The sequence below is a fragment of the Dicentrarchus labrax genome, unplaced genomic scaffold, assembly GCF_905237075.1.
Source record: "Dicentrarchus labrax unplaced genomic scaffold, dlabrax2021, whole genome shotgun sequence".
In the NCBI taxonomy this organism is placed as follows: domain Eukaryota; kingdom Metazoa; phylum Chordata; class Actinopteri; family Moronidae; genus Dicentrarchus; species Dicentrarchus labrax.
In genome coordinates this window covers 95,420-113,314 of record NW_026136730.1, presented here as the reverse complement: position 1 = coordinate 113,314, position 17,895 = coordinate 95,420, and the positions used below count along the sequence as shown (strand labels likewise).

The 17,895-nt window shown below is 38.2% G+C and overlaps 1 long non-coding RNA gene and 1 pseudogene across 1 annotated transcript in view; one reads left to right on the top strand and one right to left on the bottom strand.

Moving 5' to 3' along the window:
* Positions 1-17,895, bottom strand: part of LOC127359478 (NACHT, LRR and PYD domains-containing protein 5-like) — a 154,351-nt pseudogene that overhangs the window by 48,441 nt on the left and 88,015 nt on the right.
* Positions 8,583-17,895, top strand: part of LOC127359538 (uncharacterized) — a 90,608-nt gene continuing 81,295 nt past the window's right edge. Inside the window, exon 1 of the long non-coding RNA XR_007882647.1 lies at positions 8,583-8,656. This is a non-coding gene — a long non-coding RNA (uncharacterized LOC127359538). The remainder of the gene's footprint in view (positions 8,657-17,895) is intronic.

Genomic DNA, 17,895 nt, shown 5'->3' with positions numbered 1-17,895 from the left:
GCGTGGCGTCCAATTTTGATGTACCGCCAGAACACACAAAGTTGCTATAACTTGAGTGTACATTGTCCAATCGGCTCCAAAGTTCACTTGCCTGATAAGAGTCCCGCCTTGAACACTTCTATGTGATAATATTCAGTAATAGTGAGAGCGCCCCCTAGTGGTGGAAGGAAATGTATTTGTTGTACTTTTATTTATATCTTCAAGCATATTGACCAGATCCAGCTGAAATTATGTGAGAAGTTCCTTAGGAGGATGAGGATCACATATTATTAATCTTAAGAATTTGCACGAAACCATGTTGCCATGGCAACGCGGCAAAAATCACAAAAATTGACAATTTAGGGCGGACTAAACATGCCTGAAAACTCATGAAACTTTGCACAGCATTCGATGATCCGGAACGGTGAGGGATTGTCTTGGTCCCGCGGATGGGCGTCGCAAAATGGCTTAGCCACGCCCCCCAGAGTCAGCCCCCAAGACACGTATGACTGACATGTATGAAAATTGCTACGCATGTGTATCATGATAAAAGAAGCAAAAAAGTCTCTTGGACCCATACGTCAAACCCAACAGGAAGTCGGCCATGTTGGATTTTGTCTCGATTTGCACACGTTGTATTTGAACTAACTCCTCCTAGGGCATTTATTGGAGCGACTTCAGATTTAGACACAACAATCTAAACACATTCACCACTAAAAGTTGTGCTCTTCAGTTTTTTTCGTCAAACTTCCTGCCCGTGGCGTGGTGTCCCGTGGCATCCAATTTCGATCCTTCGCCATAAAAAGAGGAATTCGTCATAACTTCTGCGTACATGATCCGACTGCAACGAAACTTCACATGTCTGATAAGAGTCCCGCCCTGAACACATAGTGATAGTGCCACCTAGTGGCAACAGGAAGTAAGTGCTGCGTGGCGATTTTGAGCCGATTTACGTGACATTTTCATGTTGTGGTCCGCGCTTGTTACGTCGGCACATGATGTAGCCGCAGCTCACCCCGACGACATTTGTGACTCTGTCGCAGCACGCCCCGACGCGCGCTGGTGTGCGAGATCCCGTCCAACGCTGCTTGCAGCTTTAATTTTCTATTATATTTTTTATAATTTTGATAACCATTAATTGATTAAACTATTACAGTTATACCATTCTAACACCCTACGTCGTAGAGCCCGACAAAATATAAAATAAATAAAACATAATAATAATATAAATAATAATAAAATAATATACATATTAGGACTAAACAAAAGACAAATGGACAGATATATATCTGATGTTAAAGGTCCTACATGTTCATACAAAGACTGAACAATAGCTGTGATTACTGGACTTCAGCAGAGGTTCTGGTCTGTACAAAGACCACATGGTCACTAAATATAATGATGGTTCTCTGAAATAAGATCCAGTGGTTTGCAGGCTTCAGTTAGACTGATCTTAGAGCTGTGACAAAGATGAACTGGTGAGTTGTTTAGTGTTGAAATGAGAGAACAAACACTTTGAGATCAGATTTGATGGTACAACAGTTTGATGAATGAGGACCACTGTCTCTGTACATCTTGTAATGCTGTCAGCTGGAATCCAGATTTATTTCCCGTAGACATGAACACAACAACAACAGTCGTCTTCACATCAACTCAAACACATGATCACAACAAGCTTCAGGCTCACTGATTGGCTGACTGTTCTCTCTCTCTCTGTCTTTCTGTCAAACCCTGAAGTCTGTCACCATCCTCCTCTCACAGCTTCACTGAGGAAAGCAGCAAATACTGGATCTTTGCTTTGATACTAACTGTGTTTAGTACAATACTGCTGAAACCAGCATGGACTGACTCCAACCCTCTACTGACCTCAGAGTCTCCAGTCTACAGTGTGGACTCTCCAGAAAACCACACAGCAGCTTCACTCCTGAATCCTGCAGATTGTTGTTACTCAGGTTCAGCTCTCTCAGATGGGAGGGGTTGGACTTCAGAGCTGAGACCAGATAATGACAGCTGATCTCTGACAAACTGCAGCCCCACAATCTGAATAAAGAATAAAAGATGTAAGTTTAGAAGACAATGTTCCTGTTTGAAATCATTCAGTGTTTAATAATCTGTTCAGAGCTGAAGAAGGTTTAGAATGTACAAGTTTAGAAAATGTGAACAATCATTATTATTTTAGGAATAGTAGAGTCATAAAATCAAAGCATCTTCAGTTTAAACTATTCAGTCAGTATAAACATCATATAGCTTCATAAAATTCTGAATATATTTGTTATTGTCTGATATGTAGATGGAGCAGAGATTATTTGTTTATTTAATGTATTTGTGTATTTTTTAGTATTAATTATATTAAAACCAATATAAGTAAAGATTTTAGATCATGGATTTTTCTTGTTATATTCAGGTTTTAAATGTGGAGCTCAACATTGCTCTGCCACAGTCAATGGACTAAACCACTGAAGAAGAAAACAGACTTTAGCATTAAGATACTCAGTGTGGATCAGTATAATATCAGCCATATGTCTGCACATTACTGTCACCACAACTTTCACATCATATTAATCTCAGCACAGAAGGAAAAAATGGTGTCTGACCTCAGAGTCTCCAGTCTACAGTGTGGACTCTCCAGAAAACCACACAGCAGCTTCACTCCTGAATCCTGCAGATTGTTGTTACTCAGGTCCAGCTCTCTCAGATGGGAGGGGTTGGACTTCAGAGCTGAGACCAGATAATCACAGCAGATCTCTGACAGACTGCAATGACTCAATCTGAATAAAGAATAAATGACGTAATTGAAGGCAATGGCATCAGCTCTCGGGGTTCGGAGAGGAGTGATAAAAAAACATAAATTGAAATAAGATATTAAAATCCTGAGTTGGTGTGCATATGATTCAGATCTCACACTAAATAAACTCAATGATAGATTCAAAGTTTGGATAAAGAAAGGTATAATATCTCTATACAGCATTATACAGAAAGATGAAATTATGTGTTTTCTAAAGGTATCTCCAATTAAAAAATAATAATAATAAAAAGAAAAATACCAGAGAAGCCAGTAAACCCTTTATGCAACTTCTCATGAATGCATATAAGTCAGATATTAAAAGAGGGGTCATCTCTCAACTGTATAAGAGCCTCCACAATCTAAAAGGTCATTCAACAAAATATATAAAAGACAGATGGGAGAAGGAAGGAGACCTGACAATAACAGACAAAGAATGGCAAGATATTTGTGTATTTCAATGGAAGAGTACAAAATCTCATGCTTGGAAAGAATTGATGCTTGAAGAAGAAAACAGACTTTAGCATTAAGATACTCAGTGTGGATCAGTATAATATCAGCCTTATGTCTGCACTTTACAGTCACCACAACTTTCACATCATAGTAATCTCAGCACAGAAGGAAAAAATGGTGTCTGACCTCAGAGTCTCCAGTCTACAGTGTGGACTCTCCAGAAAACCACACAACAGCTTCATTCCTGAATCCTGCAGTGCGTTGTGATTCAGCCTCAGATCTCTTAGATGGGAGGGGTTGGACTTCAGAGCTGAGACCAGATAATCACATCTGATCTCTGACAAACTGCAACGACTCAATCTGAATAAAGAATAAATTATTTAAGTTTAGAAGACAATGTTCCTGCTTGAAATCATTCAGTGTTTAATGATATTGAGATTTATATGGCAGGAACAAGACTTCGAGTACGATATAAAACATTACAGCTACTGAAAGAAAGAGGAGGCTGGGGTTTACCATCACAGAAACATTTTTATATCTCAGCACAGATGAGAGCATCAGCTCTCGGGGTTCAGAGAGCAGTGATAAAAGAACATACATTGAAAGAAGATATTAAAATCCGGAGTTGGTGTGCATATGATTCAGATCTCACACTAAATAAACTCAATGATAGATTCAAAGTTTGGATAAAGAAAGGTATAATATCTCTATGCAGCATTATACAGAAAGATTTCAATTCAATTAAATTTTATTTGTATAGCACCAATTCATAACAGAAGTTATCTCAGGACACTTTTCAAATAGAGCAGGTCTAGACCAAACTCTTTGTAACATTATTTAGAGACCCAACAGTACCACCATGAGCAAGACCTTGGAGACAAGGGCAAGGAAAAACTGCCTGTTAAAAGGCAGAAACCTAGGACAGATCCTTCAGCTCTAGGTGGGTGGTCGTCTGTCTCGACCAGTTGGGGTGAGAGGGAGAGAGAGAGAGACACAGTATTGGCAATGGCAATCTAGCAGGACCATGGCAGGAGGCTCCACCAGGATCGATAAGAACCTGCAAGACGGGAAAGCACAAGAACTCCGGGGAAGAAGTGAAGTTAGTAACATGCATTAATGGGACATGAATGAGTGCAGGAAGATGAAAAAGATGAAACTATGTGTTTTCAAACATTAAGAGATCATTTTTCATTGGAAAAACAGGATTTCTAAAAATATCTCCAATTAATAAATTACTATAATCAAAAAGAAAAATACCAGAGAAGCCAGTAAAGCCTTTATGCAACTTCTCATAAATGCTATAAGTCAGATATTAAAAGAGGGGTCATCTCTCAACTATATAAGAGCCTCCACAATCTAAAAGCTCATTCAACAAAATATATAATGGATGGGAGAAGGAAGGAGACCTGACTATAACAGACAAAGAATGGCAAGATTTGTGTATTTCAATGGAAGAGTACAAAATCTCATGCTTGGAAAGAATTGATGGTTGAAGAAGAAAACACACTTTAGCATTAAGATACTCAGTGTGGATCAGTATAATATCAGCCTTATGTCTGCACTTTACTGTCAGCACAACTTTCACATCATATTAATCTCAGCACGGAAGGAAAAAATGGTGTCTGACCTCAGAGTCTCCAGTCTACAGTGTGGACTCTCCAGAAAACCACACAGCAGCTTCACTCCTGAATCCTGCAGTTCGTTGTGACTCAGCCTCAGCTCTCTCAGATGGGCGGGGTTGGACTTCAGAGCTGAGACCAGATAATCACAGCTGATCTCTGACAAACTGCAACGACTCAATCTAAATAAAGAATAAATGAAGATCAAAACAAATTTTTAGATGTGTCCTAATCAATGAGTTTTTCTCTAAAATTAGTAGAGTGACTTTATCATTGTGGTATTAGAGACTTAGACTTAGACTTAGACTTCACTTTATTGATCCCTTTGGGATGACTCCCTCAAGGAAATTGAATTTCCAGCAGCTTACAAACACTTACATACAAGAAAATACAATATAAGATAAACAATAAACTCTAAGCTAAATATAGAAAGTAGAGATAAGAATAAAAATAAAATAGAATTCAAGTAAAAAATAAAATAAAATAAAATAAATGTAGAGAACTGTATAGAGGATAAATATAGATAAATATATATAGGACTGTATATGGCATTGTGTTATTGTACAGCGGATAATTTACATTAGCAGAAATTAGCAGTTAAATTAAATTATTGCACTTAAGTGGTGGAATAAGTTATTGCACAAAAAAGAAGAAGAGTGTCCAGGTATGTCTACCTGGTGGTGTCCTTCAGCCTGACGTACTGTGGATCATCATAATGTCATCCTTCTACAGACATCATCCAAATGTCAGCACAACTTTCATACACCTATTCATGTCAACACTGATCAATAACATGCTGCTGATTTCAGTCAGGTCTGTAATAACGATTAAATCTGACATTTTGTTACTTTAATTTTGTTTCTTCTAATTCATAAAAATCATGTGTCATTGTGTAAAAAATACTAAGATGTGATGTTTTGATTTGGCCAATATCAAATAAATAAGACTATAAGAAAAAAATAACAATTCCAGTAAATAGAAAATGTTACACCCTTTTTAACAGCTAACACATTTGTATCTTGTTTGCCAATTGCCTGAAGCCACAGATCTTTTCTGTGTCTGTTTGTTATGGAGTGGGATCAGGGATTTAAATTACCTCTCAAATGTTAGAAAATGCACACTGACTGTAATCTGTGTCTGTGAAAACATTTGGCTACTGTGCCATTGATGATAAATTATGATTAATTAATTGCTTATTAGGTAATTGTGTGATCAGATGGCGTCATCCATTAATTCATAGTAGGCCTATAATGAGTTGCTGTGACATTTATTCTGTGGTTATTGATAATAAGCTACTTTGTGTTGAAATGTTACAGTAGGCTGGCTAAAACTATTTCAGTTGTTTGACAGTCGGAGACAGCCGGCTGTGGTGGTTTGAGCTGTTCGATTTGCGTTGATAGATTTGGCACTTGGTCTGCTGTCTGTGGTTCTGATCACAGGCTGCAGGTTTGCAATAGTGTGGAGTTGGTGTGTGTCTATATGTGTACATGTTTATACTTTTTGGGGCAGGAGGATGTGTTACGTTGCTTCAAAAACTATGAATGCTGATTAAATTTTTCAACATATTATAGAATTAATCCTCCAGTTTTCTTACCAACATGAATCCAGTACAGAGTAAATTCTGAGTCAAACTGTAGATATACACTGTACAAAAGCAAAATACATGAACTGACCTCAGAGTCTCCAGTCTACAGTTTTTACTCTCCAGTCCAGCACACAACAGCTTCACTCCTGAATCCCGCAGCTTGTTGAAACTCAGGTCCAGATCTCTCAGATGGGAGGGGTTGGACTTCAGTGCTGAGGCCACGACTTCACATTGAGTCTCTGAGAGTCTACATGAAGAAAGTCTGTGATGACAGAATATGAATTTAAGTATAATAAAATCTGACATTTTATTATAAAAATAGACTTTTGTGCATTTTGCATCACAAAGCACATTAACATGAGCAGCTGTAGCTCAGCTGGTCAGTCATTGATCACAAGGTCTGTGGTTTGAAACTTGAGCTCCTCCTGTCCACAAGTGCTGTGATTTGTGTTTGTTAAACTTTATTTTAACATGATGTTCAATGAGCTGTATAATCACTATAGGTTGTAACTGCACTCATATTTATTTATCTCAGTCATGTGCTTCTTGTGTGTATTTTGTGCAACTTTTATTCATCTAGGGTTGCAGCTGTATATCAATACCATATTATACTGTGTTATGAAATCATACTATGTACATTTGCTTCTCAGCGGTATTTTATTCTGTTGTATTTGTTGATCACAGGCTGCAGGTTTGCAATAGTGTGGAGTTGGTGTGTGTCTATATGTGTACATGTTTATACTTTTTGGGGCAGGGGATGGGGGGCACAGGAACAATATTTGCACCGGGCCGATCACAAATATGTTACGTTGCTTCAAAGACTATGAATGCTGATTAAATTTTGCAGCATATTGTAGAATGAATCCTCCAGTTTTCTTACCAACATGAATCCAGTACAGAGTAAATTAGGAGTCAAACTGTTGATATACACTGTACAAAAGCAAAATACATGAACTGACCTCAGAGTCTCCAGTCTACAGTTTTTACTCTCCAGTCCAGCACACAACAGCTTCACTCCTGAATCCCGCAGCTTGTTGAAACTCAGGTCCAGATCTCTCAGATGGGAGGGGTTGGACTTCAGAGCTGAGGCCACGACTTCACATTGAGTCTCTGAGAGTCTACATGAAGAAAGTCTGTGATGACAGAATGTGAATTTAAGTATAATAAAATCTGACATTTTATTATAAAGATATACTTTTGTGCATTTTGCATCACAAAGCACATTAACATGAGCGGCTGTAGCTCAGCTGGTCAGTCATTGATCACAAGGTCTGTGGTTTGAAACTTGAGCTCCTCCTGTCCACAAGTGCTGTGATTTGTGTTTGTTAAACTTTATTTTAACATGATGTTCAATGAGCTGTATAATCACTACAGGTTGTAACTGCACTCATATTTATTTATCTCAGTCATGTGCTTCTTGTGTGTATTTTGTGCAACTTTTATTCATCTAGGGTTGCAGCTGTATATCAATACCATGTTATACTGTGTTATGAAATCATACTATGTACATTTGCTTCTCAGCGGTATTTTATTCTGTTGTATTTGTGTTATTAAAAATATATAGTACTTTTTTAATTAAATTATAATAAAGCATTCAACAAAAAACAAACAAACAAAAATAACTCATCCTTCTGTTTTTATTACTGTAACTGATAATTAATAACTGTGTAATACTGCATACCCTTAAACTGTGATATTTTCTGAGATGGTTATTGTACCGTGAAAATCTCACTAATGCAGCCCCAGATGCATCTTATTATGTTGCTCCAGCTGCTTTTCATCTCCCATTAAATTAATTTAATGACTCCTATTGCATTAATAGTATAATAAACCTTTTTCACAGGAGCCATTTTGATATGAAACAGGAGGGTAAACACAGGTGTTACCAATGACACTAATTAAGGTTCTGTTACATTCAGGTCAAACACAGTCAGGGTGCTGCTACTGTGCATCATGGCTCACTGGAAAGGCTCTGCTACACTAAATGAACCTTCATTAGTTAAGAAGCTCTCTCCTTTTCCCTCTCTCTCTCTCTCTGGTGGTATTTGAATGGACTCATGTGAAAAGACGTTCTTTGTTAAGAACTAAACAATATAATCTTTACTCTAATACTGATGGCTTCAACTTTATATTGATTTATAATGTTAATCACATCTGGACTTACTGAGCCTTTCTGCAGTTCCTCACAGCTGGAATCAGTCTCAGTCGTCCCTGGTCTGATGTGTTGTACTTCTGCAGGTCAAACTCATCCAGAACCTCCTCTGACATCTGCAGCATGTAGGCCAGAGCTGAGCAGTGGATCACAGAAAGTTTTGTCTCTGATCTGTTCTCTGACTTCAGGAACTCTTGGATCTCCTGATGGACTGAGTGGTCGTTCATCTCCATCAGACAGTGGAAGATGTTAATGCTTCTGTCAGGAGAGATATCATCACTGTTCATCTTCTTCAGGTTGTTGATGGCTCTCTGGATGATTTTTGGACTGTTGTCTGTCTGACCCAGCAGGCCTCCTAAGAGTCTCTGATTGGACTCCAGAGAGAGGCCATGAAGGAAGCGAACAAACAGGTCCAGGTGGCCATTTTTACTTTTAAGGGATTTCTCCATGGCTCTCCTCAGAAAGACATCCAGGGTTGAATTCACATGTTTTTGACCCAGGAAGTCCTCCAGTACTTTGGTGTTATTGTTGGTGTAACAGTGGAACATGTAGACTGCAGCCAGGAACTCCTGAATGCTCAGATGAACGAAGCAGTAGACTGTTTTCTGGAAGATCACACTCTCTCTTTTGAAGATCTCTGTACAAACTCCTGAGTACACCGAGGCCTCTGTGACATCAAGACCACACTCCTCCAGGTCTTCTTGGTAGAACATGATGTTTCCTTTCTCCAGCTGTTCAAACGCCAGCCTCCCCAGCTTCAGAAGAACTTCCCTGTCAGCCTCCTTCAGCTCCTGTGGGCTCTTCTTATGTCCCTCATCATACTTCTGCTTTTTCCTCTTTGTCTGAACCAGCAGGAACTGTGAGTACATGTCAGTCAGGGTCTTGGGCAGCTCTCCTCTCTGGTCTGTAGTCAACATGTGGTCCAGAACTGTAGCAGTGATCCAGCAGAAGACTGGGATTAGACACATGATGTGGAGGCTCCTGGAGGTCTTGATGTGTGAGATGATTCTGCTGGACAGATCTTCATCACTGACTCTCCTCCTGAAGTACTCCTCCTTCTGGGCGTCAGTGAAGCCTCGTACTTCTGTTACCCTGTCGACACATTCAGGAGGGATCTGATTGGCTGCTGCAGGTCTGGAAGTTATCCAGACGAGAGCCAAGGGAAGCAGATTCCCCTTGATGAGGTTTGTCAACAGCACGTTGACTGAAGACTTCTGTGTGACGTCAGACACAACCTCATTGTTGTGGAAATCCAGTGAAAGTCTGCTTTCAACAAGGCCGTCAAAGATGAACAAAGGTTTACAGACAGCGAGCTGCTCTGCTGTGACCTTCTGTAATGTTGGATGGAAAACATGGAGCAGTGTGAGAAGACTGTACTGCTCATCTTTGATCAGGTACAGCTCCCTGAACGAAAGCAGAACCACCAGACTGACATCTTGGTTTTCCAAGCCCTCTGCCCAATCCAGAGTGAACTTCTGTACTGAGAAGGTTTTTCCAACGCCAGCGACACCGTTCGTCAGAACCACTCTGATGTGTCTCTGTTGGTCAGGTAAGGCTTTAAAGATCTCGTGGCACTTGATTGGAGTGTCATGGAGGGTCACCATCTTGGAAGCTTTCTCCACCTGCCTCACCTCATGTTGGGTATTAACCTCTTCACTCTGTCCCTCTGTGATGTAGAGCTCAGTGTAGATCTTGTTGAGGATGGTTCCACTTCCTGTTTCATCAGTTCCTTCAGTCACATGTTTACATCTCGTCTTTAGACTAATCTTATGTTCATCTAAAACCTCCTGCAGACCACCACTCACTAAAAAAGATAAAACAAGACAAAACTAAAAATCTAACAGTCTGTGCTGAGGTAATTGAATGTATCTCTTTCATTGTGGGTTTGTTTTTGTGTCTGATTTACGTATACTTTGTGTTTCTATGTCTGTGTTGTCGTTCAATTTGTGTCCAACAATGAAACTGCTGATCATTTTCATTACAGATACAACAATTAATATAAGAATATATAGAAATGCAAAGCTTCTAATGTCCACTTTTGGAGAGTTTTTTCTGTCAGCCTCTGACTGTGTGTAAGTGTACGTGTTTAATTGACAGGCTGAGCCTCAGCAGGTCTTCATCTGAACATCTTTCATCTGTAGCTGTTTCATCCTCCCGTAATATTTAAAATTGATCCACGATCAAATAATACAGAAAATGTTCATGTCATGAAGACCTGTTTTAAAAAAAAAAGACATTCAAGTCACTGGTACTTGGCCACCATGCTGCCAATGGTATAGGTTCATCCTACATTCAGCCTGAAAACTCTAAAACTAAATGTAGCACTTTAGATGTTCAGCTTATTTGATGAAGTTGATGAAGTTACATGATTCATGCAATATTTGAGTTGAACTTATTGTAAGTCTCTTAATAAACTAAATGTAGCAGATTAGATTTTTAACATGTACAGTCTTACTTTGTACAGTGCTGGTCTGACTGGCTGTCTGCAGTCCAGCTCTTGTTCTGGATCTTTCTCCACACTGGGGACAGGAGGAGTCTCCTGATGAAGCAGACTGGTCCCAGTATGAGGTGATGCACTGTCTGCAGAACCAGTGTCCACAGCTGGTAGAGACTGGATCCTTCAGGACGTCCTGACACGAAACAGAGCAGGACAGCTGCTCCTCCACAGAAACATGACTCCTCTTCCTCTCTCTGTGAAGACATTTCTTTATTACTAAAATGATTTGTTGATTGTTGATGAAAAATACTGAGATTTGTCGGACACTGTCTGGAAGCTCAGATGGTCACAGAGAACATTAAAAGTGTTGTTAACTTTTCTGTTTGAATTCAGCATTCAGTCTGTAATGAAAATGATTCCTTTTATTTCAACTCTCCTGCTTTCATAAACACTGAGTGCTTTTCCTATCTGTCTGTCTTATTAAACATTTATTGATCTGCCTGTAGTTTTTTGCAGCTGCTTCACAATAAAGGTCCAGGTTCATTACTGAAGTATGGAGGATCATATTTGGACAGATCACTCTTCATAGACAGACAGCTGGACACTGGAGACTCTGCTCTCTGTCTGTTGTACTGAACTCTACAAACAACAAGATGGTTTTATTCACATGAATCCTTTGTCCTTTAATCTTTCCCATTTAGGAAGCTGTAAATAAACAAACTGCTGCTACTGGTGATAAGTAGGAGGTAAAAGTTTGTATTAGTCCTCTTAGATTAGATTGACTGACAGCTACAGATGCTAAGTTGGAAGGAAAGATTTCTCTTTTTTAGTGTCACAAAAAGTTTTTGTTAGCAAATACAGTTTGGTATAAAATGTAAAATACAAACATTAAATCAACAGAGAAAAACAGGTAACTGAATATAAGTTAAATTAATGAGTTAGTGTCGGTTCTCTTACTTTGTGTCTGAGGGTCCAGGTTCATTACTGAAGAATGGAGGATCATGTTTGGACTGATCACTCTTCATAGACAGACAGCTGGACACTGGAGACTCTGCTCTGTCCTCCTCTTCCTCCACACAAACACTCATCTTCTGCACTTCAGTCAGTCTAAGAAGTAAAATATTAACAGACTGAGCTCAGAGCACAAGAAACAGTAAACAGGGAAACAGGTTTGTTCAAGAGAAAACAGGAGGTAACACACACACACACACACACACACACACACACACACACACACACACACACACACAGTACTCTGTATAGTATATAGAGTATACAGTATAATATAGAACTCCACCTGGTCACTTTCTTTAACCCTGTACTTGTTTTCTTGGGTTACAGTAGCTTTAATCTGTATTATTCAGTCAATCACAACTTTGTATCCACAGATGAATCAAACTGTTGAGTTCATTCTAACATTTCTGTCCTCTACAGTCCACAGGAAGAAAACTGACTCAGAGACTTTGACAGTAAAATAATAATAATGTTGTATTAACACTCACCCTGCCTCAGCCTTCAGTTTCCCTCCTTCTGCTCTGTCGACTCAAAATGGAGACTGAACCAACTGAACACTTTCACCTTCAGGGTTTCCTCCCTGGTGTTATGTAAGCTACCTGGTTAGCTCCTCCCCTCTCTATTTACAGGAACTCAGGTGAGTTTATCTCTCTCTCTCTCTCTCTCTCTCTCTCTCTCTCTCTCTCTCTCTCTCTCTGTGTGTGTGTGTGTGTGTGTGTGTGTGTGTGGTGCTCACACAGATAAACTGTTCAACATGATGTGTTCATGAGCGTCTCTCTTGGCTTGAAAAGACAACGAAAAGGAGTTTTGATCAAAATGTTGGTACTTAAATTATGTTTAAATGATTTAAATAAATGTTGTGTTTAAGTTACAACTAAAGTGCTGTAAACTAAATTAAATAAATGTTTTATTTTACAGACTTACAGACAGGAAGCCCCCCATTTCTAATCAGTTAACATTTTTTGGGGATGATATAGAGAAATATTGATATATTTTATTATAGACTTCAAGGGGTGGAAGAAATGCTGATTTAAGTGCTAATGTAAGTAGTGTCTTGTGGGCTGGGCATCCCGGTGCATATAACACACAAGATCAAATTTGTTCATTAATTAGAATACATATTACTGTGTGTAGTTAAGTCTTAATATCAGAGCGTTATTTTACTGTATACTTCCCTAATGATATCTGAGAATCTTGCTCAAAAATATTATGTAATTTTCTTCTGATTAAAATAAAAGTAAAGTGTTAATTTGTCAACAGGCAAGAACTCAGTTCTACATATACAGAAAATATCGTTATTTTTTTTAATAATAAATTAATAATTAATGATTATTTATTTGGGTTTATATTATGTTTTTGTCTATTCCCAATACTTACTTTTTTCTAACAATTACAATTAATACCAAATCTATCCAAAGTATTTAACTACAGACTAAAATTCAGAACAACTACAACTATACTACAACACCTGAACGCACCACAAGAAGATCAGCTATAACAAAGCAGGCTGCAGGAAATACTGTTCATGTGTACTAATAAACCATTTCTGTGAACAGTAAATATGTGTGTGCAGGCAGCCTTTCACACTGTTGTTCAATCAAACCTCAACATTACTGGGCAGCTGGTGGAGCTACAATCAAGAGAAGATGGCCGCACACTGAACTCCACTGATTTTATTACCAACGTTTGGACCACACTCGGTCCTCGCCTTGACAAAGTTTAGTGTTCGCTCATCTTCTCTACAGGTAGAATATCTACCTGTTTGGCCAAACATATATTTTGGGGTTCCACACATGATATAAAATCCTCATGAACCCCCGACCAAGCAGGTGTTACTTTTCATCTTCTAAATCAACCTTCATTAAAGTATTTCACTCCTTAGTTTCTCTGCTTCTCCTCTCCACTCTCTGCTCGTCGCTATGGCAACAAACAGCAGCGAGAAGTTGATGAGAATTTCTTACATCCATAATTTTAACTGTTTCCATTAAAGTTAAACAGTTATTAAATGATTCTTACATGAGTGCATTTTAATGAATGAACTTATTAATGCATTTTAATCAGTTACTTCTATTTGTCACATTTAAATGTGGGTAAACACTCTTATAACCTACTTTTTTTATTCCTTTCTCTGGAAAGTGTGTCCAAAGTTTTGACTGTCACTGTTCATAACATGCTGTAATCTTGCATAAAACAATAAATAAAGCCAATTCTGTGTATTTTAATAAAGGAAGTAAAGATTGTTTCAAAACACTGCAGAGACGTTAATGATCATTAACCATTAGTATAGTACACATCTAACCCTATGCATACCATTTGCATTGTAGACCAAGAACCGATGTCCTTCTGGTCCATCTTTCAGATGTTTCTGATATATATAGATATATAACGTTGCAATTGTATAAAACGACCAAGGCAACTTACCTGGCCGTGTTTCTTTTCTTGTTTGTATCTTCCTTTCGGCCCACAGTTAAAAGACCACAGTTGTGACAGTTTAACTGCTGGTTGAATGAACTGGTGATATTCCCGAGCATTGCTGCAGATTTGTACACTAGAAATACTGACTGAATTTACTTCTTTTCATCATTTTAATCAACCAGAATGAAATCCTTAACACTGTCAACACTCCAGTTCTGATGTCAAATAAGATTAAAGGAAACATACAGTCTGCAGTTTAACGCAGTGTGGAGTGAGCCCAGATCAACTGGTGACACTTTACAACATTTTACCATCGATCATGTCGCGTCTACACTTTTATCTCACCAATCACAATGATATTATACACACAACAGCACATTCTTTCATCCAAATTAGACAAGTGTCAAATCTCATTTTGCAGTAAGAACAGAAATTGGATAAAGTTAAAACTTTAATCAGTAGAGGGTCTACACTATACAAATCTGATTCACATTCACAACTTTGTGGGATTTTGAATAAATGGGACAGAGATTATAAGATGTGATAGAATTGTGGTATTACATATAGAAACAGTCAGTATATGTTTAATACCATGTTGAAGTAGAGCTGTAGCAAAGCATTATATGAGCAGATTAACTTGTGATGCAATGTCTGTCTTGATCACGTTTCATATTAAAGTTTACAGACTTTTATCTTTTATTTATATTCTGTACATGTCAGCAAAGTCTTTCAACCAAATTACATATTGTAACTCATTTTGCAAATAGGAGCAGAAGTTGGATGCCCAGCTGAACAAAACTTATTCAGATCCAGAGTTGTGACATGTGCAGCAAACATGTGGACTAAACTGCTGAATCTTGTAGACTGTTGGGATGAGTGAGCGAAACGTCTAGATTTGAATATTAAACTCGATCGACAGTAAATACAGATAGTGTAGCATGAATGAATGTGCACTCTGCCACAGCTGACAAAGTTCTCCACACTGCTTGGAGCGTAAACTCAGACTGATTCATTTATAGGCTGGATGTAATTACACACATTAAAAACAACTATGACACAAGACCGATAACATGAGGATTTTGGATGTTTTATTGATGTTTGCAATGTTTTGTCACATACATTGCCATTCCCTATAGTCCTCGCTTTATACAGTTAACAGATTTGTCTGGAAAATGCAGGAGAACCTACTGGTTCCAGAGGAATACATAAATATTCATTATGGAGACTTTTTGTGAGGAGCAGACACCAACATTATTGTTCCAGCAAAGTGTTTCTATTGCAGTGTTTTAAATGTCAAATGAATGAATGTCATAGAAGTAGTCAGAATCTTTATTTCCTGGTTCGGCCATAAGGGGTCCTCAAAAGCCTCAGTATCACCAGTTAAACTGTCACACCTGTGAGACTAACAGCTACAACTGCTAGTGAAACACAGACACAAGCATTGTAGCAATTAACTTTAAATGTCTTAAAAACATTATTGTGTTTTAGAAAGTGTTTTTCTATGTGTAACACGATCATCAACTTCATGTTTAAGTTCTTAATGTACAAAAATTACAGTAATGCAGTATTTGACAATGATATTCTGTGTTCTACATTCAACATTTCACATAAAAAATGTGTAAAAAGAAAATCACAAACATTATAATAATTAGACAAACATAAATGACAATGAACTTTATGAATATTACTAGTTTTCATTAAATTACAGATTAAACCTAAAGATTCTGGTTTATACATTCAATAAATCAGTATTATCTAAGTTACAGTCGCTGGTAATACACTGCAACTCAATTACTGGCCACAAGATGGCGTTGTTGAGCACATGTAACGCTAATTTACCTAAGGAAATATTGGGCCGCCCTTTATTTAGGCTCTACCAGAAACCCTTATTAACCATTTCAGTATTAAGGACATGTCTTCAAGAGTTTAGTGTTGAATGAATTTGGAGGGAAAATCATTGGTGTTGTTAAATATCTGCACATTGGCTCATCAGAAAAGTGAACTAGCACACGTTAGCCAGATATGTGAACAGCCTTATGATAACTAATTCATGTTAAATAACGTTGACATTATGGCTTCATTGAATGAAAATGAATTGAAGCTACCTCGATGTGCTTCTTCAGGTTGGACGGGGAGTTTTTGAATGCCAATATTTCAGTACCATGACAACAAACAAACATTACGTCACCAACTCAAATTTCTTCTGCTTTTAATTTGTAGTAACGAAGATGGTTAGGAGAAATGTATCGGAGTAAAATTACACATTTTATTTAGGAAATGTAGGGGAATAAAAGTGAAAGTTGTCGTTGTAGTTGAAATATTATTCATGCCGTGCGGGACGCCACTTTGGTTAAATGTTTTCATTCATTGTCCTGTAAGGTAAGCAGTGTTAGTGGCAGCCTGCGTCCTTTAAAATATCTTAACTAAAATCACCCATCTAGTCATTATGTTCATCTGATGTGTTAATGTACATGTTAGTTTACATTTCGGTTATTTTGACACAATATATTTGTTTATTTGCACTAGAATATAGTTTTTAAGAAAAACTATAAAAAATGTTTTCATTCATTGTCCTGTAAGGGTGACGGAACCAGCAGCCAGTGTAGAGGACCAGAGGTGAAAGCTGTCAATGTGTGCCAATAAAGTGTCTCCAGGTCTCAGCCACAATCCAGTGCTTCTCTTCTCTCCCCACGCAAACACCCTATCACAACCATAAACACAACGCAGAGTCTCTGGGTGTGTAGGGAGGCTTCAGCACATCCAGTGGGTTACATAAATAAGTAAGTAAAGTATAAATAAGTAAAGTACAGATATGTGAAAATTCTACTGCACTTGTACAACACTGGCAGCTTCTAATCCTGTTTTCAGTTTAACTCTGGGGCTTCCTTTTTATTGTTCATGTATGGAATTTGCCTTTAAGGCTCTAAAGTTGAATTCTTCTGTGTTACAACAGACTGGACGAGCACTTGTTGGAAACTGATTCATCTTAATTGTGTGAATAAAACATGATCTTTCTCAGTGTGGGAGTCAGAGTCAGGGTGGAGGTATCTGGTTTTACAGCAACAGTAGCCCACCCTGGACACAAACTCTTTGAAAACACTTCCCTCTGGTAGGAGGCTGCGGTCCATCAGGACCAAAACCCCACGCCACAAAAACATTTTCTTTCCATCTGCAGCTGGCCTCATTAACAAGGCCCGCCTACTGATGTAAGAGTGTAAAATAATAAAGCAAAGGCTCCACATGCGCCCACACAGCTTTTTCTGGTTTTTCCCCCTACAAAATAAATGTTTCTGTTGTGCTGCAACAACCTGAACTCAAATCACATCATTTCTATCCTATTTCATTTACTACTACACTTTTAATGTGCAGGCTGCACATTTAATAGTGTCGTAGTAGATTAAATAAAGATGCAGATGTGTAGGTTTATTCTGTTACATTAAACAAGGAAACTTCAAACAC